Raw genomic sequence first — 22988 nt, forward strand, 5'->3', positions numbered from 1 at the left:
ATTACATGTGAAATCTTTTAATGAATCTATTTGTTAATTTTTCAGTCCTTAACCTAAAGCTTTGATTAAAAAGCTGACTCTTCAGGCAAGCATGTGTAGCCTGTCAGGTAAAAATGAAGGAGTGCATGGGATACATTCTGGTACTAGCTATGCTTTTGCATAATTCCAGATTACAGTTTCTTAAATAACTTAGAAAATACAGGGAACAAAAAGCATCATAGGGTAACCGCACAACTAAACAAAAGAATTTTGTAGGACCAGTTAAACACCATTTACTGTTCGAGTGGATTAAGCTCTTCAAAAGGAGCCTTAAGGTCTATCCTGGTTTGACTCTATGCAGTATTTTCTTAAATATTTGAATGGTGGAATAGCAGAAGGCTTGCAAATATTTTGTCACAGGCTTCAAGAATATGAGGAAGGAGACATGACAGCAGCTAATCAAACTCCAGCACCAGATGCAGAAGGTGCTAAAGATCACAGCATATTATTTTAGCTGGAAAAAGTCAATTCTTAGTTTCAAGACATTCTAACAGTATCTTAAAGAGTTGTCTGACAATTCCAGATTTGAAGAAAACCTGAGCAATAAGGAACAAGACATCCTGAAAAGAAAAGTGACCACAAAACTTGCTGCCATAGATTTCAGCAGATCATGAGAAGTTCAACAGCAGCACTGGAGAATAACTGCTCCCCACCTGCCTCTCGTGTGGGCTACACTGAATCTGAAGCCATGGCTGTCACACACGCCGGCCTCAGCACAAAACTGGTGAACAGGGAAAAAGTTTAGAAATTGCCCACAGGGCAGGTCTAAAGACTGTTCTTGCAAGAAGAGCAGGTCAAAAGGTTTTTGATCCACTCCGCTTGTTAATTTATTTAATAATAGAGAAGGAAAGGGTGGTATTTAAGAGGATAAACTCAAGTTGAAAACCGTACATCGACACAGTCTGTGTTATGCCACGCGACATAACAGCTCCCAATTCACAGGCACATGCTCACATACTCACAGAAGCATTTGGCAGACTTTGGCACTAACAACAGCAGGGCAGTAGCACCAATGCTGTAAGCGTGACTTCTGTGTTACTTAAAGAAATAAAATGCCTCTACTATTTTAATACTGAAACTAAAAAGGACATTTGGATCTGCACCACACAAATGGAGCATACATAGATTATGAGGGCAGAATTTAAAAGAGGTCATAACAGCACACAGATGTGTTATTGACACTGCTTCTCTAATGCCGTGCTGGTTTTACATGTGAAAGGCCAGCCTTGCTACAAATTCTGCACAAGCTCATCAAAATCAATGAAGATGCACTAGCTGGCTTCTGCTGATGTTAAACCCCATCAAGCAGGGCCTGCAAAGGCTTTCCTCTTTGGAGACTTTTCTTGAATTAGTCTAGAAACCATCAGTAGCAACAAAAATACTTCCTGGGAGAGAGTTTTCAAGCATACATAATGCACTAGATATTTACAGGTTCTCACAGCTTTTTGCAGGACCTTTCCCTGAGAACACCTGCCAGTCAGGCCCTCAGCTAGCTCTGCAGAGAGCGACTGGCTTAGTGAAAGTAATTATGGAATCCATTCTTCTTGTACTCTCATATATGGGCCATTTTTGTCATTAAACACTTAAATTCAAAGCTCATAGCGATTAATAATGAGCTAATTTACATTTCAATAGAGTCATCATCAGTGTAGCTGTTGATAGTTTGTAGCGCTATGTTCTTTAGAGCAAATTAAGTCCTATTGGAAGTGTCCTGTCCTTCCAACTTACTTGCAAGAAAAACTTTTTTTTTTTAATCTTAAAAAAAATCTTAGTTTTGAGTTGTCTCTGGTTAGACTCCAATTCCCAAAAGCTAGAGAAGTATGTATTGCTCCAGCGTGTGTACTGTTTCAGCATTGTGAATGAAGTCTTGTACGTGCACTATAATTGATAAAACATCTGAAAGCCAAATTCTCTGGGACTGTCTTTTACACCAAGTATGTTTGTCATTCCTTTCACAGCTCCTACTAAGCAATGGCATCCTAGCAGAATGAATGCAGTTTTGCTGTAGCCCAGTTCTGTGTGGATGGAAATATCCTACCCCACTTACACAAAGATGAGGGAAGGCAAAGTCAGGAGTGCAGACAGAACAAAAATGGTAAAACAGGAGTCAGAGACAGGCCTAACAAAAGCTGGAGAAGAAAAGGAAGGAGCAGGCTACTTTTTATAAACACCACTCGAGTAAAGGCTATTCAAGAAACTCACTTTGAACCAGGATATCTGAGACTCCACATTCCTCCTTAGCCAAAGGAAAATCCGTAGCTTGGGTCTAAAGCATACACTTGTGTGTGTGTCAGAATGGAAGCTCAGGTCTAGACCAAACTAAAAAGAACCAAGCATCTTACATAGAGAGGAAAGCAATGCAACGCCCAGTCCAAATGGTTCTGCTGGGCCAGCAAACAAAAGTCCAGGAAAGCCCAAATGGCTAAAAAATTCAAGGAGAAACACAAAGAGAAGAAATGTGCAACCTTTAGTGCTTCTTAAAGGACCCTAAGTGGCTAGTGTTACCTGTTGAGATAAATTCTTCAGATATCCTGGCAACAAGGGAGCAGAAGGAGGCCCTTAAGTCTCCTTCACTGCCACTTGGGTTCATGTTGCTGACATTGCAGATGGAAAATTTGGTAAGAAACATCTGTATCTCTGTGAAACCATATTAGAGTTTGAGAGGAGCCTCACATGTAGGAGGAAAAGCAGGCAAATCTTCTCTGTGACAGTTCAGAAAATCTCTGAGCACTGTGCACAGGCCGCTCTGCACCAGCACCCTACAGACCCACTACTAAAGGTCTTGATCTCGGTAAAAAAGTTTGTTAACAATTTGAGCAGCACTGTTTCATTAATATCTACAGAAACTGATTCAGCCTGACAGCAGAGTACTTTATACCCCATAAGAAATCAGAAAGCAACTTAATGTCCTTCAGAATACAGAGCACGAGCATCTACAATGGCCAACACCTCTCAGGTGGCCAATGAGAGTGATTTTAATCAAATCCCTTTTCCAAACTTTGTGACTGAACCCTGATGATGATGCTTTCTCCATCTCTCCACATTTCCCACATTCCAGTCATCTCTAGTCCTCAGTCCCCATAACGATGCACATGCCATAAGAACAATATGACCGAGGCATAAGAAATAATGTATGAGGTGGAGGAGGTGAATAGGGAAAAAAAATTTACTTCTCACAACATGAGAACTGAAGGATAATAAGAAAAAAACCAGTATTTCTCCATACAGCAATAAACGAACCATGAACTTCATTGCCACAGGATGCTGTGAAGGCTAAAAGGATTTAAAATTTAAAAAAAAAAAAAAAGAGAACCAAATAATAATAATTAAAAAAAAAAAAAACACCAAAAAAACCTCCAGTGCTTGAATCAATGGAGGATAAACACACTTGTGGATACAAACTTTCAGTCGGGACCCTCACAAATTGTCAGATTGGATCACATTCAAGAGGAATTATAGGTGTATCTCAGTCCTATAGTTGTAACCGTGTCCAAAGTATGTTATTACACACACATACGCACACACAGGGCACAGACAAACTACCTAGCTAAGCTGCTGTGTAGTTTCACCTAGCACAGCAGTCCTTCTTATATGCCACTGTCTTCTCTCCCATTTGCCAACAAATTTCCCTTCAGCTCTTCCCACCAGCTTCTAGCAGTACCAGCCAGATTTAACTCTTTAGGGGGGGAGACCTCCCCAGGTGGGGGCAAATGGTCTGTGTGACACAACACAAAGATGCCAGTATTGTATTTAAAAGCACTGCTGATCAGTAGTTCAAACCTTGCTCTCAATAATCTTGCAGCCAATGCACAGCCCTGTTTAACTCCATTTATAGTCAGCATATGGTAATCGTACATACCTAGACTGCCTGGATGCATTCATCACTGCTTCTGGAAGGTCAGGATGTTTATTAACTCATCATTTCTGCTAAAGAGAGGCCTAGAAGCTAGTTTCATCAATAAAATTAGAAAAATAAAACCTGGTACCTCCCAGGAAGCTCGGGATGCAGCACTGTACTCCCCTCTGCCTGGCAGGTAACAACTGACCAGCTTCAGCAGCCAGCCTGCTTTCATTGTCGCAGCTATGCACGTCCGCATGGAGGAGTCTCAGCCTAAAGCACAGCTTTGTAGCTGCCTTCAGTACCTGAAGGTACAGGATTGTTCTGTCTCCAAGTGTTTACAAATTGTTCCTAGAAATTAATCCTGTTTTATAAACTAAGCAACAGGAAGCAGCAACTTCAGCTTAAAGATGAAGAGGGATCTTACTGAAGAGAGCCCGTAACTGTAAGTGGCTTTAAGTGAGCAATTTCCAAAAGCTGGTGCTGAAAGGCTGTTTGCATTTTTATTTCTTGTGTACCGACATAGATGCAATACACAGGGAATATACAAACACAGTGTGAAGCATACAGTTTTGCATTGCATAATTGCCAGTACAAGGGGGTACATAGTACGTTCTGTATTTGGTTCCATGGTATAGAAAACATTTATTTGATGTCTACAAGTTCCTCTTTTTTAATTAGGTCATCTAGTAAAGTAATTTCTGCACACACACACACATATTATGCATGATCTAAATAATGTTCCTCCTTGTCTAAATTCAGCAGTGTATTACTGACAATAAAATGTACATCAGATTAATTTATGCCCAAACTATATTTTTGATTAAAAACAGATTCCAGTGAAAAAGTTTGCTTTGATACAAAGCTATGGATTGGCAAGTGCAAGTGTCATCCTATCCTCAAGCAACCTGGTACCAAAATAGTATTTCTAATGATAAAATACACTTCCTGCTGTCCAAATCAGCACAGAATAATCTCTTCCCTTTCATAGTACAAAATGCAGGGAAAGCTGTCCTCATTGTGGTTGCCTATCTCCACCTAGTGACCAGAAAAGTTATATAAATTACTTCTACAACAATCCAGTAATTAATAGTTTGCCATGGGTGGATAAAACTTACAAAGCACAAAACTCTGTTCCTATGAATTTTCAAGTGGTGAAGGAAGTTTATCTTCTCCCAGATAAGCAGAACAGATTTTATCCAGCATGCGCAAAGAAACACTTGTGTATTTGTGCAATGCATGTACGATGTGCATCTCTTACAGACACCTGGACAGGCTGGAAGAGTGGGCTAGCAAGAACAGTATGAAGTTTAACAAAGAAAAGTACAAGGCCCTGCACCTGGAACAAAATATCCAAAGAGCCCAGTCCAGGCTCAGATTTGTGGGAGCAGCCTTGCTGAAAGGTATCTGGGGGTCCTGGTGGGCAACGAGCTGAACATCAGGCAGTAGTCAGCTGCAGCACTGAAGGCAAATCGGATCCTGGGCTGCATCTGCAGGGGTATTACTAGCAGAGACAGAGATGTGATCACCCACCCCACTCTACTCAATGTTTGTCAGGCCACACCTGGAGTACTGTGTCTGGTTCTAGTCCCCACAATTTAAAAAAAGACAGAGAGACTAGAGACAGTCTACAGAAGGGCCATGAAGATAATCAAAGTGCTGGAGAAACCTGTCCTGTGAGGAAAGACTGAAGGAGTTAGGTCTTTTCTCCCTGGAGAAGAGAAGACTAAGGGAAGGTCTCATCACAATATTCCAGTACTTAAAGGCTGGCTACAAAGAGGGCAGAGCCACAGGAGAGGACAAGGGGCAATGGGTGCAAGTTGCATCAGGAGAGGTTTCATCGTGATATAAGAAATACATTTTTCACAGTGAGAACAACCGATCGCTGGAACAACCTTGCCAGGGGCATGGTGGAGTGCCCATCGCTGGAGGTTTTCACGACACAACAGGACTGAGTGCTAGAAAATCTAGGCTCTGTGACCAGATCCCTCTTTAAGGAAACCAGTGTCACCACACCAAGAAAGCACAGGCAGAACTCAGCTTTCTGCAGTTCTGCAGCCAGCAAGAAAGGAGGTTTAGGGGAGTAAGGAAAAAAGGAGGTAGGAGGAGATGGATTGGATTAATAACAAGAACTCTATTTAAAAGAAGAAAAACAACCACTCCTTTGGAGTCAGGAATCGTGTTCTAAAAACAGACAACCATTTCAGTACCTAAAATGTTACAGGGAGCTTCCTGGTTCGGGCAGACTGCGGGTGGTAGTTACCAGTGTCATCAGGGGTCAGCAACTGATGCAAAGTAATACCCTTCTCTTGCTGGGGACATGGACAGTGAAAATATTCAGGGCAGCACCTGCAACACAACTTTACTCAAGACAAGCCATAAGCAAAAATACTACTCAAGACACAAGCCCTTTAAGATAGTGGGGGTTTATGCATATTTCTCCTAAAGTTGGGGGGGGGGGGGGGGAGGTTTATAACCATAACACCAGCAGATTTTTGATCCACAGCATGACATGCTCAGAACTCTATCTTATTGCTTTTTGTACAGTAAAATTTAGTTCAGTCTTAATTTAGTTCTCTGTAGATACTGTTTAGATATTTCTGCATAAGTTATACTTTATCTGTACCTTTCGTTTTTACTCTCTTCTGCCATCTGGAAATCCTTATAAGTTTCTTTAGGATCCACACATCTATTTAGCCGAGATGCAGAAAGACCATTAGGGCACAAACAAGACTGAAAGAAGTGTTAATTTGGTGGGGGGTGGAAATGAAAGTAGGGAAATAAATACATCATCAGCTCTTCCTTTGCCCTTTTGGTCTGTATCCTCAAGCTAAAATTACCCCTTCAACATACAGCCTGAGCACCTTCAGTGGGCATGCAGGCAGGCTTTGAGAGAGAAAATGTACTTCACTTGCACAGCAGGGATTGGCAGCAGATCCATTTCGGTACTGCTACAGCATCCAAGTGGTTACAGTAGTTCCCTGTGCAAGAAATCAAAGGGAAAATATATTCCCCTACAGAATATGTCCCAAAGCTTGTCTAGCACACAGCATGCAAGGAAAGCCCCAGAAAAGCTGCAAACACAGCAAGGCTAATAAACACGTTCTGTATTTAGCCCTGTGGTCTTTCACTTTGCAGAAGCTATGTTACCCTAGGAAAACCCTGGGAAGCCCTGTGACTCAAGATATAGCTGACTGATAAAGCTCCTTGTCATTATTCCTCGCTTTCATATAAAATACTGTTTATTTGGTATATAGCAGCAGTGGTTACACAGGGCAGGCTTGGATGAACAGAGTGAAAGCTACAGGCTTCACCCCTTTTTTTTCCTTCCCTATGGCACTCAGCCTGCTTTCAGAGCAGCGCCCCTGCGACAAGGAGAAATAATTAATTAAATCAAGCTAAAAAGTGCATTTGGAAAGTATTTCCTCTCATTCCCATGCACAGCCACGTAAATTTACATTCAGTTCCAACCCTTAGCTAAAATCTGTGCCTGAAGATTTTGACTGAGCCCCTCACAAGAAGATTTGATACTTTACTAGATTAAGATTTTTTTCTACTGATAAGGAATTTAAAAACACAGCCTCCTCTCTGCTTTCTCTACAGGAACTCAGATAACGGCCCCTCTGCACAGATTTTGTTCATTTAAGAGAGAAAGAGGTATGTTTCTCACAAACGTATGTGACAGCCACCCTGTCTAGCACGTAACACACGGTTATTTATAAAAAGCTACTGTGATCAGCTATTTCCACAAGATTTACTATGAAGTTGAACTCCTGGCCTGCTCTGGATGCAGTGTTAGCCCTAACCCTCACTTGACCAACATAAAACCAGGTCAAGGAGTAAGAGTGAATGTTGACAGCTGTATTTTTCCTTTACCATGTAATGTTCTCTGTGAAATCTCAAACGTGGCTGAATGAGCAGATGGACAGACAGACAACAAATATCAGAACCCCATCTCTTTGCAACAAAAGCCTCTTTAAGAGTGTCAGTTCAGAGGGATTCTGCTGATGGATCAGACCTGCCCACATTACGAAAAAGGACATCAACAAGCATCTACCCTCTGTTAATTACAGCAAGTGTTTTTCATTTTCCTTTAGAACAACCAGATATTTAGTTCAAGGTACATGCTTGTTTTTTCATCACAAAAACATCCTTTTTAATCAACATTCTCAAAATAAATCCATCAGTCACTTACCACTCATTTATGTGACATGAACAACTTAACCATTTAATCCCACATAAGATGATGATTCTTCTGCACACTCTGAAATAAAAGAGTGCCTGAACTAACCTACTGGGACCACTTTCTGCCTACACGGACTTCTCCAGCTAGTTCTGCAAAACTCTGGAACACTGCCCACCTCCTCCAGGGAGGCAGGATGATTATCTAGCCCCTAAACCCTCACAGCCAAGCTCCAGCTTTCAGTACTACCCATAGCTAATTGTCTTTCTTCCTCTCTCACACCTCATCACCTCTTCACATGTACTTTTTGAGCCCTAACTGTGCTTAAGTCACCTTAGCCCACTCAGGAATTTCCAGAATTCTGGCACCTTTTTTGGAAGTATGGGACTTCGGATCCAGATGTAGATCTCTGGAATTTCATACTACAGATTTCACGTGGAGATATCTGAAAAGAAGAAGAATGAATTTGTGCATCAGTACTGCATAACAAGGTTCTGAAAAAGAGGAACAGGCAGAGGAGAGACTGACAGATCGAATACCAGGTGTCTCTGGTGTCTGAGGTTTAGCTTTGAAAGTGCCTGTGTTAACTTCAGTCTATTCTGGCCCAGGGCTAGCTGTAATGTTCAAAAGAAGGGGTGCAGCAGAGAGCCTTCAGCAGAATCCATGCTATAAATAAAACCACTGATCTTAAAATAAATTTTTCTGGGCATTTGTTTATACATTTAAAAATGTATGGCACTAGTTAAAAGTACTGCAACGCTGGGGAAATGTTACTGTTTAACACAAAAGATGACAATTTGTCAAAGCTGCTGGTTTTGTAATCAATTTCAACATATCATATGATTAGTGCTGATGATTTGTAACACTTAAACATTCACCATCTCTAACTGATGTTAGAAAATTAATCACAGTTACATTGATCTACCCAGTCACTGAGTTATGCCAATAAGGATAATCCTTACTTAATTATTCTCTGTTACTGGAACAGGTTTGTGTTTCTATCACATACAACTCTGATGGAGGGAGTCTTTAATAAGAGATTTATCATTTTCCACCTTATTTGTATTATTTTTTCTTTAAAATTTGCTGTGTATAATTAATTGCTTTTCCTCCTATTTCTGCCAATTTGTCTTTTGTACTATGAAAAATGAAGAGAATTTTAAACAGAATAAGAATGACATATTTTCTTCTCACTCTTCTTACCAAGTGATTTTTAAATTAGATTTCCTTATTATACTAAAATCACAGGCAACCTAGACAAAAATCTCTGGGATGAAAATGCAAGATTTAAACTATTTCATTAATTTAAAAAGCTGAAGGAATTAGAATCAGGTTAACCTATTCTTACCTATACTGTAGATTATTTCTCAGATATCCCTTAACAACTATGACGTAGGTGTCCTTGTTGAATTTAACATTAAACAACAGAATCATAAAAATTATTCCACTTGCACAGAAATCCTAAAAATTATTCAAGATCTATGTTCCAAAATGGAAATAAATATTCATACAATTCATAACAATTGGAAAACATATCCCTCAGTATTCTGAATTGCTGTTTACCTGTAAGTTGCCTTTGACAGAGAAAGAAAATACTAAAAGCAACTCAGACTGTATTTGCAATTAAATTTCAGTTAGGACCATCCGCTTCACAAAAGCTGGTCATGCTCATGAAGACCAGCAAACATCCCAAGAGGGACAAAGTCCAGCATCACAGGATCCTTGAACAGTCTATATTTTAGCCACAAAGTTATGGTAGAGATCTGCTGGAGAGGTGAGAGTTAGCAAAATACACAGAAAGGGACTGAGATCCAGAGGCCCATCATTACCACAGCTACAGCCTCAGCCATCCAAGCCAACAAGCCAAGTGAACTCTTTCCCACAAGGTGCTAAGATATTTAATCAAGCAGTCACAAATATCTCTCATAAACCTTCACATCAAACTACTTAAAAATAATCAATCTCACTTACATTTTTCTACCAGCTGCCTTTACAATGACCATGTGCTGCCCCAGACAGGTTGCTGCGTTTCTTCTTCTCCACAGCTTGACAAGGTCTTGCTTTTCAGCTTCTATTTATAACAGGTGCTCAGCTGTAACTTCTCTCTTGTCTCCTTAAGGAAGCTGTGAGTTCTTCCATAGTTAATGAAAATCAATCAGACTATTTCCTCTTTCATGAACGTAGAAAGCAGTTTTTCAGCCTAAAAAAAAAATCTAAAAAAATAATGGGGAAAGCGATCTGCCAGTTCTTAAAACACACTTCCTGGAAAAAAATCAAACTCTGGTTTAACCTCCTTCTCAAGTATAATAGTAGCTGTTTCAAAGCACCAACCCCTTACTAAAGGGTTTCTACTATAAAAAGTGCCCAGTGAAATGAGTGTTCTTCCTCTTAATGTTCAACTTAAGGCAGAAGCAGGTCTGTGGTAAACTGCTGAGGCTGACTATGGCATGTTTTGACATCAGTTCTCATTCTGATTAATTCCTGAAGATGAACATAGGAAGTATTCACATAATTTCCTACTCCTCCTTTGAGCTTTTGGACTTGAAGTATTTCTCTTCCCAAGGTTTGTTTGCTCTCCAAGGAATTTCAGGATCCCACATTTCAATCTAAAACAGTAAACAGAGCAGCTAGAAAAAGTGGTTAAAAGAAAAATCCCAGTGAGTTACCTATAAACACAAACAAAACGTATTAATGGCCGAAGACTGCCTCCCTCCATGTGTCTGTCTCACTCGAATCAAGACAGCGAATTGACTGAGCATAGTAAATTTCTTAAAAACAGAAGATACAATTGAGCTAACTAAATAAAGTGTTCTGTATTCCCCCTTGCTATTGATTTCCGTGGAATTTGCTATATGGGCAGCATTACCTAAAAGGACTGAGCCTCTCTGTTTCTAACATCACTTTCTGCCCAGTGGTACATTTTAAGGAAGCGGAAAGCGGCAAGGGGATGTGTGATTAAAATCAGAATACTTTTCTTCTCATTAAAAATATTGCCATTTCTTTCCTTTGATGGCTCAGGTTAAAGGAAGGAAAAAGACAAGTGGGTGCCTGCTGTTGCACTGTTTTTATTACCACCGCAGTCACTGCCATAATTGCATTTTCAGCGCCTGTACCTTCCTCCACTGCTGGCACTATTACTGGAATAATTACAGCAGCACTGACTCTTCTACCCTTTTTTCCAGCCTCATCTGTGACATGCATTTAAAGTGTTTTATTCCACCTGCTTCCAGGCAAGATCAGGAACTTCCCTGTAGGGGAATAAGAGGCCCAAGCCAGCTTTTGAGAGAGCATGGCCAGCCTGAGTGAGGAGCGAGGCAAGGCACAGGCATTACACAGGAGCCTGTGTGGTGGGCTGACCTTGGCTGCATGCCAGGTGCCCACCCAGGTGCTCTATCACTGCCCTCCCTGGCAGAACAGGGCAGGAGAAAGTACAATGGAAAAAAAACCCTTGTGGGTCAAAATAAAGGCAGTTTAATGAAGCCATATCAAAAGGTGCACGCACAGAAGCAAAGGAAAACAGAAGATGTTATTCTCTACTTCCCATCAGAAGGTGATGTTTGTCCACTTCCCAGGAAGCAGGGCTTCAGTACACATAGTGGTTGCTCTGGAAGACAAACGTAAATAACGAATGCCCACCCCTTCCTCCTCCTTTCTCTTAGCTTTTAAATCTGAGCAGACATCATACGGTATGGAACATCCCATCAGTCAGTTTGGGTCAGCTGCCTTGGCTGTGTCCCCTCCCAAGACCTTGCTCACCCCCAGCCTACAGGTGAGGTGGGGGGAAGGTTGGAGAGACAGCCGTGATGCTGCACGAGCACTGCTCAGCAGAGGTCATAACACTGGCGTGTTGTCACCACCTTTCTAGCTCCCAGGACAAGCACAGCACTGTGAGGGCTGCTGTGGGGCTCAGCCAGACTCAGTGCCACCTGTCTTCTTCACTGCTTTGGACCAGGCAGGGCACAGTTGAGGCAACACATTCAATTGCCAGTTACTGCTAGTGCCTTGGAGAAACTCCTCCACAGAGCAAGGAGAAACAAAGAGATTAATCTCAGGTTCACCATTAAGCATGTGATGAAATGCTGGGCATAGCACAATACTATCCCCTTTCACTTAGGTTATGCAAAGCCAGAAGTCTGTTTCTGCCTATATAGTACAGAAATATGAATTTCAGTATCCAATGGCGCAGTGGGAAATTATGTCACTGGAAACATATCCAGCTTTCTCTGGCTCCTCAGTACAGGTATGACTTCTTTATCTGTGTCTCAGACAGCAGTAACCTTGGGTATATGTCCTAAGAAAAGCTTGAAGTTGTATTTAACTCTGCAACAAGACATCCCTAATCTTCTGTCAGGAAGCTCCTTGAAACAAACTGGTATAACTCATGTTTAGAATATGTAAATACAAGTTGCATTTGGTCCTCCAAAGTTCACACCTTAGACTTTTATTTCTTCCAGTATGAAAATACATACAAGAAAGAGTAACCTATCAAACAAGGTAAAATTTGTTACATTGCATTATTTGACTTAATAGTAAGGGGCCCATGAAAGAGCACAGCTTCGTTATTAGCATCCCATAAACAGGTAATCATAAAATTGTGCCATTTTACTGCCCAAAGATATCACAGAGTGAAATGTGAAAATTAATGGCATTGGGAGTTTGATGTGAAAATACATGAAAAAGCCTACTAATTTGTTAATGCTCTGATGCTTGCTTAGAACAAAAACCAATTACCTAAAGTAATTCAAAGTGTTTTGAAGACTAAAGCTTTTTTACTTGTTATTTGGAAGAGTAACATACAAATAATATTAACACACTTCAAATTTACACGGGTCAGTTTTCAGCTCTGCCCCACAAAGAACCAGAAAGAAAAAAATGTCATCTTTGTAGAAAAAGTCTTATAATTCTGAGACTGAAATGGTAATTTGGCTCTTATAGTGCAGAGAGCACCAATTTTTTTGGTTTGGTTGTTTGTTGGGGTTTTGCCAAAGCAGGTGAAGCACAGCAAAGAAAAGGCTTTTTTTTTTTTTTTTTTTCCCCAGAAAATGGAAATGCAGAGCATTCCATGCAGTAGATATGCCTGTAAATTTTAATTTATATACAAGTTTTAGGGAAACTTCTGGCTAATTTACTTTTTTTTTTAATTCCTTTTTTATTTTTTACCTCCTTCCTGGAGAAGGCAAAAAGTAGTTCTTGCACGCAAGCAACACAGAAGATGGAAAACTTGGGAAATTACACTCACCAATGCAAAAGCAGGGGGAGAGTTCTGGTTCCCAAGTTCAGAACAATTCAGAATAATTCAAGGGTCAGTGACTTTTTCCAACTGTCTTTTGATTATATAACATTTCTCCTTAAAGTGTCCAGGAGAAGTGGAACTCTATAAAGAAGCCTCCCTAGATACAAACCAGATGGTGGTGGCAGTGGAATATGAGCAAGCTGCCATCATGAGGGTTATAAATTTCATAGGCCACTTCTTGAAAGTTGGGGTAAACAAGGAAAGGCAACCATGTGAGCACCTCCAGCAACCCTCATACATTTCACATCGGGGTGTTGCTAAAAACCAGTGCAGAGTTTATAAAACTGATAACACTTTAAATCCTGTGGACTAAAACTCTCAGTCCTGACACTGGCATCTGTTATCACAGGATTAGAGCACCAAAAATGCAGGAAAAAAGCTATTTATGCTTTCCAAGCTGTTTTCCTTCACTATAAAAAAAAATATGCAAAACACCCACCATAATCCTTCATGATGCATCCAATGGTAGGCCTCCACTTTGACACATTCATTGGTACTGCAATACTAACACATCACTTCCGTTATTCTCATAGACATCCCAGGATTTTTTAGGAAAACCTCTATTTCACACTTGTTCTCCTTTACGTGTGCCCAGGAAGCCTGTTCCTGCTCATTTAAAAGGAATTACCTATGCTTCAAACATGGATCAGTCAAAGATAACTCCCACCTACCTACAACAACTGAATAAAGCATGCTATAGATCAACAACTGATACAAATTCCACTTTTTCTTGTGTATTACCATTTTTTCTTGTGTATTTCAGCCTGTGTAAGTCAACTGGGTTTTTGTGTCTCAAGCTATATATTTCTAGACAGAGTTTGTACCTTTCTCTGTCATTCCAAGCATATCTTCCAAGAAAAGACATCTCAACGGCACACAAAAATTCTAACCACTGCAAAAGCACTACACCTGTAATGGTCATCATGCACAGTCACCTTGTGCTAAGAAGCTATGACCTTTGTACATAAGTTACTTGGGAGACCATTTATTCTCTTTTTTATAGGGACATCTAGTAGTAAAGATACGCAGACAGTTTGGAAACACACGGCTGTGTTTTCTGCTCTTTCACTCATTCTCTGCTCCAGCTCCTCAGGTACCAGCTCTTTTACTAACTTGCTCCAACAGGGACTGCATAGTTGTTTAGACTGAGGGATTCACGAGCCATGGTGTATTCTGGCTTACTAAAAGTTCACAGAATAATATTTGAAATACATGAAGATTTATAGCAAAGAACATAAAGCACAGTGGAAAACAGCATCTTCTTCAAAACTTCTCTGGGTATTTTACTTCCTTTCCTATTTGCTTTTCTTTTTTTTCCAGACGTTAAAAGCGCCCATTAAGAATTTGACATACCTCATTCTCTCAGCACTACCACTACCCAGAATTTTTAGATCATCTCATTACTCATTGATTTCTGGGACATGAAAACTCTCCTGATCAATGTCAAATAATAAAGGTTGCTATGACAACCTGTCTCAGCTGACATGAAAATAGCTAATGATTTCATTAATAGAAGAGATTAAAGGTAGTGATAATCAGTGCCAATTTGTTCTGTAATGGCATCTGTATTGACGCATCTCTGGTGTCAGAAACACTAGACAATTTTCTTTTACTGAATTGAGTTAGAAGAGATTGGCAATACCCTGTTTCCTTAGGTATGTCCCAGGGAGCTCCTCCTAACACTGTAAGTAACATGTCAAACCCAATACTATTTTGCTAATCAAATGTTATTAACGCTAAGTGTATCAGTGGTAGAGTACAGCACTGAAGGGCTGTAGTGTCTATTTTAGGTTTAATTTTATTTTCCATTTATAGTAATAATATAAAACATAGCTGGAAGCTTTTCTTTGTCTTGAAGGTGATCACACCATTTGTATCTTCTAAGTACAAAATCATTCATTTTCAGTTCTGGGTGAACAGCTACAGTGGTAGGTGTAGGGCTTTGGCGTGTGACTAAGCCACACATACACTCAAGAGACAGTGTGAAAATTAATCTAGGGAAATCAGTGCAAATGGTGCCTTATCATTTGGGATCTCTGAGGTCACGAGTAGAAAACGCACGGGCTAAGATCCCAGCTTTAAATGAGATATACACAGATCAGTATATTCATAAATTCTGATTCTAATTTCTTGCAGCGTCGGATCTGATCTGCTGCAGCCATCATGGCTGTGAGTCAGTGGCTTGCTTGGGCACAAGATGGGCGCTCTGCCTTACAACACTAACATTAAATAGACTTCCCTTCGCTTCTCTTCATAAATAAATGAAAATCGGAGATGTAAAATAGCTTGAAAAAAGAGTCAATTTAGTAATGATAGGGACAGCTCCCTTCGGTTTACTGAGTGTCAGGCTAAAAAAAAAAAAGGGCAAGTCATCTTTCAGTCAAATTGTAGGTTAATTTTGCCATTTTAAGGGCAAAATATGATATCCATTGAGATCCACGAGACCTCTTAAAAATGCAAAAGAATTTATAGAAATTATACACTAAGAAACACAATATAACCCAACCCCTAGAAACCTTAGTAGTTCAGGGTCATCTAATTAGTTATGGAGGTGGACACACATTATTATAGTGATATCTACTGGACACATAACACCTCAAATTGTCCCATGTGCCTTGGTAGAGCATTATTTGGCAAGAAAAGTCTGGTTTCTGCTGAAATAGTACTTGATGTTTAATATTAAGTATATCAGAAATGATCTGACGTATTTAGTAAATAAATTGTGGTTAGTTACAGCAGACTTTGGTAGTTGTGCTCTTATGAACTGTTAACAAAGATCAGCTAAATGCAATTGTGAAAAATGTAAGTCTTTGTATTTGTAAAATGTAGGGTAACATTTACTTTTTAACTTACAGCAAATATCTCAAGACACATCCATTTTGTTTTCATGTCTTTGCTGCTTATTGCAACAGAGCTATCTACCAGAGGGAAGGTCAGCAGAGAGGCTATGGGTAACCTACAACAGCTGAGCACGTTTTCCGATTTCTGATCACAACTGACATCTTAGGAGTCCCAGCTCTCCATTGGGGCCACACAGACCAGTAAACATGATTTTTGCCATTACCAGGAGAAAGCACCAGGCTTTGTACTAACCTGGCAGTGCAGAGACCCAGCGCTCGACTGTGTCTCGGCCTTAGCTGGTCGGGGCTTGGTTTAACATTGCGCAGTGGTCAGTGACCACTGCCAGACCTGTTTTAGCCTGAGCCCTGGGAATACCCTGTGTAGTAAGATGTGACAGCCCCAGGGCACCACTGTGCAACAAACAGCCCCTTGGGGTAGCAGGGCTGGCAGAGGCTGGGGGCTACCTTTCAAACTTCAGCTGGGAAGCAACGAGAAAGAAGCAGACTGTGTCAAGAAAACGTATAAAAATAACTCTAGTCAGATCATATACCCGGGAGTAAGAACCTCCACTGCCCATGACCTTCATATTCCCAGAGGAGGCCCTGGGATGCCAATCACTCTTTGTTTTACTGCAAGAAAATCTAGGTACAATTCAGATGTGGCTGATCTCTCTCCAAAGAGATGAGATGAGGGTGAGACATTCAGAGCATCAGGACTGCAGGATGAAACACTGTGTACATCAAGAGATAAGCCTCAAAACAGCCCGACCAACTGAAAAAAAGCATTCACTCCACGTAAAGCTTTACCTGCCCTAATCAGACAACTTGGTTGGAAATCAGCTCCCTGCTTATTAAATGGAAAGACATAGGCAGGTAAATCTGACTTCATCTACCATGCAACAGTGTGAATAACTTGCCCAAGGTCACACAGAAAGGGTGATCTGAACATACCTGTTTCAAGTCTTGCATAACTGTGTATCATTTAATGAACCTACCATTCATGACACCACTATTCATCTTTCACTGACGCTGTGACTGCTGCTCAGAGGTGCCAGTCATCATCTTGTGAAAATGTCTTGCTTTGTTTCCTTCCTTTAGTTGAACACTGCAATGACAGTCAGTAAAAAACTCAGCTATGTACAACTGTTACAACCTTGACGCTGAATGGAACAGAGAATACTCAAACAAGCACTAACCTGTAGTGATACACTCTTTCATTCTGAAACTCTGCTGAAAACTCTTTCCAGTTTCATCTTCTCTGTGAAAAAAATCCCAGTCAACATATTGTACATGGGTTAATTGTCTTAACATCTCTGCATACGCACGGTACAGCAGATTTGACAGGCGGGACCTATGTGATTTAATGGGGACTATTCTCTCATGTAGCTAAAATAAAAGCTTGGCTTAAGGGTTGTGCTGGAAGTCCCTGAGGTCAGCCAAATCCCAATGCTAGATTTATCTAAGGGACAAACGTGTAGCTGCCAAAAAGCAGCTACGTTCTCCTTGGCCTGAGGCTGCACTGCTAAGACTAGCAGGGCTTAAATTCTTCGTCCTTCAGACTGTGGGGCTGCTATGAAAGCTCCTCTACAGCAGCTAGGCTGCAGCGCTGAGCTGAGCTGGGGTGAGACACACTGAGAAAGCTATGCAAATCTTGCCTTTTTTAAAAACAGGTGATTGTATAGAGGAGACACTGAGGGTGTCAAAAAGTAGTAGGATGCTCCTAGCAGGACAAACACAGAAAAGAAGGCCAGGTTTTTAGACATTTAAGATGAGCTTCAGTGAAATAGCTGTTGGCACCTAAAGCCTAAAAGTTTTTTGCTTTTACTCCCTATGCCTGCACCGTTTTGAGAATCAGGAAGATGTATAGGCAGGAATCATGCTCACTTCAAAAAGTGGCAGAAGGCATAGCCTGAAGGGTACTGAGGAAAGGAAAGTTTATGCTGCTCTAACTCTGTTATCTCTGTTCCTTGCCCATCACCACACAATGCAGTAGGACATGAGAGTAACATTGTAATGGTTGATGCTCCTGGTTTTATGCAGCTGTATGGTACTGCTTGCTTCCTTTTCTGAAAACAGGGTATCCAGTACTAACCTCCTGACTAAGCTCTTCGCTGTGAGAAAAAGGTTTCTGAGTAGCAGGTTAAACATTAACATACCTTTAAGAGACAGATGGCTTCATCTCATCATTAGCTTTGACAAGCCAGGATGGGCTATAGGTCTTATTTTCCTTCTAAGATTCTTTTGTTGCCTTTCTGGCAATGGTAATTTTTTTAAAATAATAAAGAGCTTTTAAGGAAACATGGCTGAGAAATGCAAACTTTGGCAGTGTTCTGCAAAGCTGAGAAACTAATTTCTCCTTCTTCTCAGGAGTGGATGTAATAGCAGCTCTCCTTGAATTTGCTGTGGCACTGGCATGTTCCAGGCTCCAGAGTCTGCCCCTACTAAGGTCAGTATTTCCTTGCTCAACAGAGCTGCAATGAAATGTACACATTGAGCAAACACGGCACGCCAGCTAAAGTCAGGGGAGAAAGCTAAGCAAAGACTCCGAAGTTTGATTATCAGCATTAATTTATAAAAATTAGGAATGCAGTGAGAATGTGCCTGTATACCACAAACTGTCTGTCTTTTATGTCTCTGGCTACTATGGCCACAGTCACAGGAGTCCATAGCAACCACAAATCTAGTATAGGTGAGAAGCTGAGGAGTTTGTACAATATCTCGGAGCCAATACGCTTATAAAACAAAGAGTCAAAAACAAACAAAAAAACCCACCAAAAACAGACACACAAAAAAAAGTAAAGAATTGAGAATATTAATACTGAAATAAAATTTGTATGAAAAGTCTTTTCAGCTGGATACACATTGTGACAAGGGGATTCTGGATGGGGCCAGGGCTTTGTAGTCATACACACTCTTTTTCTTGTAAAGTAAAAACTGGATGTTGCTACATAGGTACTTTTCACAGCTACCCAAATAACAAGTTTCACATATTGTCTCTACCACACGTATAACACCACTCAGCATCAAGAATTAAAATAGAGAGGGAAGAGAATTAAATGAGAACATTGTGTCAAAAGGGTACTGCAGTAAAAGTAAGTAATTTCATTTGGAATTCACACCTACTTGAATGTGTAATTTTACACAGACAGAAATTTGCTTGAGTTTAATAAGGAATGGCTCCATAACAGTGATCTCATGAGGAATAAAAGAAAGCCAGTGTGGTTTACACGTACAGAAATTAAATCACTAAATACTGAGCAAATAAAAATTTGCATAAGCAGTGGGCTAGCAGTTATTTTACCATTCCTTATGCTTTTGCATGCTATTTCAAGTGTTCTAATCTTCCCCATTTAGACAGTCTCACACGGATATGACGTGAGCTTGTGGTATAAGGCATTGATGACACCAATGAGAAGAGTTGTACAGAAAAACAGAGGACTTGCACTTAAGTTCTCTTGTCTTTGGCCCTGGTTCATGAAGTGACATCCCCATACTCTTTAAATTTATCTCTATTCTGATCAGCATTTACAAATGCATTTAGCTTTAAGCATATGCTTGAGTAATATTGAATTTGTAAAATCTAGTTTGCACGGTCCTAAACAGAAATGATTTCCTGACTCTAGTCCCAAGCCTTTAAAATAACAAACAGCTGACAGCAACCTGTCCATGTCTAAGTCACACATTGTTCGTAAATCACACCACAAAGCTCAAGTGCACAGTACTGTAGAAATGCAAGTTCATATTCTGTAGGCCGTGATTTATTTTGTCTTACTATGTTATCACCAGTACCTAAAACTGACTTAAGTTATCTAAGGCTTTGTAAAGCCAGCCTTCCACGGATTGATCCTCTCTGACATGGTTGTCTCGCCATCCTGACACTGCAGTTTGACTGTTAGGAAACCAAAAACCACAGATAAAACTGCTCAAAATATAGCTTGGCTATTTTGTTCCAATAATTCTTCCATTCTGTTTCTTTAGAAAGCAATCAGGAAATTTTACTGTTTGGGGATGTACTTTCATCATAGAAGGAAGAGGGACAGGTGATAAATAAGGAAGATAATTGCTTTAAAAATGTTTTAATTCCAATTATGAAATTAATTTAGGGAGTCATTTACATGGAGACAAAAATATTCTGTTTTTCCTGAAATATTTCCCCATTTATTTCCCCAATAGGAAACCCAAAATTCAGTTCTTTCTGATGCACAAAAAATGTCTGCATGTCTTTCCTTCAGACCTGACTCCCTCCACTTATTTATATATTTGTTTTAGATTCTTCAAAGTCATGCATGCTCACTTTTTTTTTTTTTTGCTATGTTACCAGGGAAATATATATTGTTACTAAGGCAACAGGTAATAGCACTGTGTGTATGTGTAACATGTTAATAAAGTCAAAACTCTGAGCACAGCAGTGGGATATAAACTATTAATTTACCTGGAAAAATTCTAGGGTTTGACTATTATTCAGCCTTTCAAATGATAGATGGCTTATGTTCAGGTGTTTTGGTAATCCCTTGACAATGAACTATTTAATTCTACAAATTTATCATTGCAAATTGCCAGTGCCATTTTTGGGCTGACTAGCTGCATGTTTCAGTAAGCGCTGCTCTCAGTACTAGAAAACCAAGTGATCAGTTCACAGCACAAAGCATTCAAGGAAGTTACACTGTGACAGAGCTGAGCTAGGAGCACTTTATAAGACTGAGCATTTACTTATCCTGTCCCTTGAAGGACTGTTAATCCCTGTAATCCATATTTTGGAGAGCAGAAGAGCAACTGGTGAGAGCTGTTAATTTCACTATTACTTTTTCCCGTCATTAGTGCTCTGAACAATCCCCTTATGCCAAAAGAAATTTCAAACAAAAAAGGTGAAGTTTGGTCATGAAGAAAAATGGTCTTTCAAGTTTTTGACAGTAATAAGAATGCATTTCTCACATCTGAATGTTATACTAGGTCACCCTAGTGTATGAGATCACATCTCATAAGATTGCCATCTAGGGTAAAAAAAATCAGCAGTATCATTCAGTTGGAGGTGTGGATGTAGAATATTACATAGAACAGTAATTTCATTATCCTGACTGACTTAATTCACTTTACAAATGTACCTCTGCAATTTTAATTTATTGCACTTAGCTCATGAGCCAGCCTTCGGACAACGAAAGCACAGATAACTTGAGCAGGAGTAAGCCTAAGAAACAGAAGCATCACCCCACCACTAGATTTACTTTGATCCAGCATCAAAGACACTCATGATTCTCTGACAGATGTTTGGTTGTCAGAATATAACAATGTGGTAGGTTGACCCTGGCTGGATGCCAGGTGCCCACCAAAGCCACTCTATCACTCTCCTCAGACAGACAGGGGAGAGAAAATATAACAAAAGGCTCGTGGGTCAAGATAAGGACAGGGAGATCACTCGGCGATTACCGTCATGGGCAAAACAGACCTGACTTGGGGAAATAACTTGATTTATTACCATTCAAATCAGAGTAGAATAATGAGAAATAAAAATTAAACCTTAAAATGCATTCCCCCCACCCCTCCCTTGCTCCTGGGCTTAACTTCACTCCGGATTTCTGTGCCCACCACAGCACAGGGGGATGGGGAATGGGGGCTGTGGTCTGCTCGTCACACGCTGTCTCTGCCACTCCTTCCTCCTCAGAGGGAGGCTCCTCACAGTGTTACCTGCTCCAGCATGGGGTCCCTCCCATAGGAGACAGTTCTCCATGAACTTCTCCAACATGACTCCTTCCCACAGGCTGCAGCTCTTCACACACTGCTCCAGTGTGGGTCCCTGCCACAGGGTGCAGTCCTTCAGGGACACACCGCTCCCATGTGGGTCCCTCCCCCAGGGTGCAGTCCTTCAGGAGCAGACTGCTTCAGCGTGGGTTCCCCATGAGGTCAGAAGCCCTGCCAGCAAACCTGCCCCAGCCTGGGCTCCTCTGTCTCTGCAGGTTCTGCCAGAAGCCTACTCCAGCGTGGGCTGCCCAGGGGTCACAGCCCCCTTCGGGCATCTGCCTGCTCCAGCGTGGGGTTGTCCCTGGACCACAGGTGGGGATCTGCTCTACCACGAACCTCCATGGGCTGCAGGTGGATATCTGCTCCACCGTGGATCTCCATGGGATGAGGGGGACAGCCTGCCTCACCATGGTCTTCACCACGGGCTGCAGGGGAATCTCTGCTCTAGTGCCTGGAGCACCTCCTCCCACTCCTTCATTGACCTGGACATCTGCAGAGTTGTTGCTTTCACACATTCTCAATCCTTTTTCCAGCTGGGATTGCTGTTGTGCAGGGGTTTTCCCGCCTTCTTAAATACATTATCCCAGAGGTGCTACACCATCACTGATGGGCTCAGCCTCAGCCAGTGGCAGGTCAGTCTTGCAGCCAGCTGGCATTGGCTCCATTGGACATGGGGGAAGCTTCTAGCAGCTTCTCACAGAAGCCACCCCTGTAGTATCCCCCACCAAAACCTTGCCATGCAAACAAAATACAAGGAAACATTGCCAATCAGTCTAATGAACAGTCTCCATCATGCCTTGTTCTGTACCCAGATTAAAAAAATCTGTAATAAATATATAACACAGGTTATAATACAGGACTTAGTTCTGGTTATTAGCCAGGATAATTCTGTTATGACACTAATTAAAAAAACCAACCAAACAAAAAACATTGAAAATACGAAGCTGATCAAGTTTCTTGATACTGTAAAGATACTGACAAATAGTACCATCTCTATGTATTTTGTTAATTTTTTTTCATGAATAACTACTGGCAGAACACGCCTGAAACGTAGAAAGT

The 22988-nt window shown here is 40.8% G+C and overlaps 1 long non-coding RNA gene across 1 annotated transcript in view; it reads right to left on the reverse strand.

The window, feature by feature from the left end:
• Positions 1 to 22013, reverse strand: part of LOC308068767 — a 65351-nt gene extending 43338 nt beyond the window's left edge. Inside the window, exon 1 of the long non-coding RNA XR_013930122.1 lies at positions 8429 to 22013. This is a non-coding gene — a long non-coding RNA (uncharacterized lncRNA). The remainder of the gene's footprint in view (positions 1 to 8428) is intronic.
• Positions 22014 to 22988: the final 975 nt, after the last annotated feature.

Source organism: Falco punctatus, assembly GCF_963210335.1.
Source record: "Falco punctatus genome assembly, chromosome: 1".
Taxonomy (NCBI): domain Eukaryota; kingdom Metazoa; phylum Chordata; class Aves; order Falconiformes; family Falconidae; genus Falco; species Falco punctatus.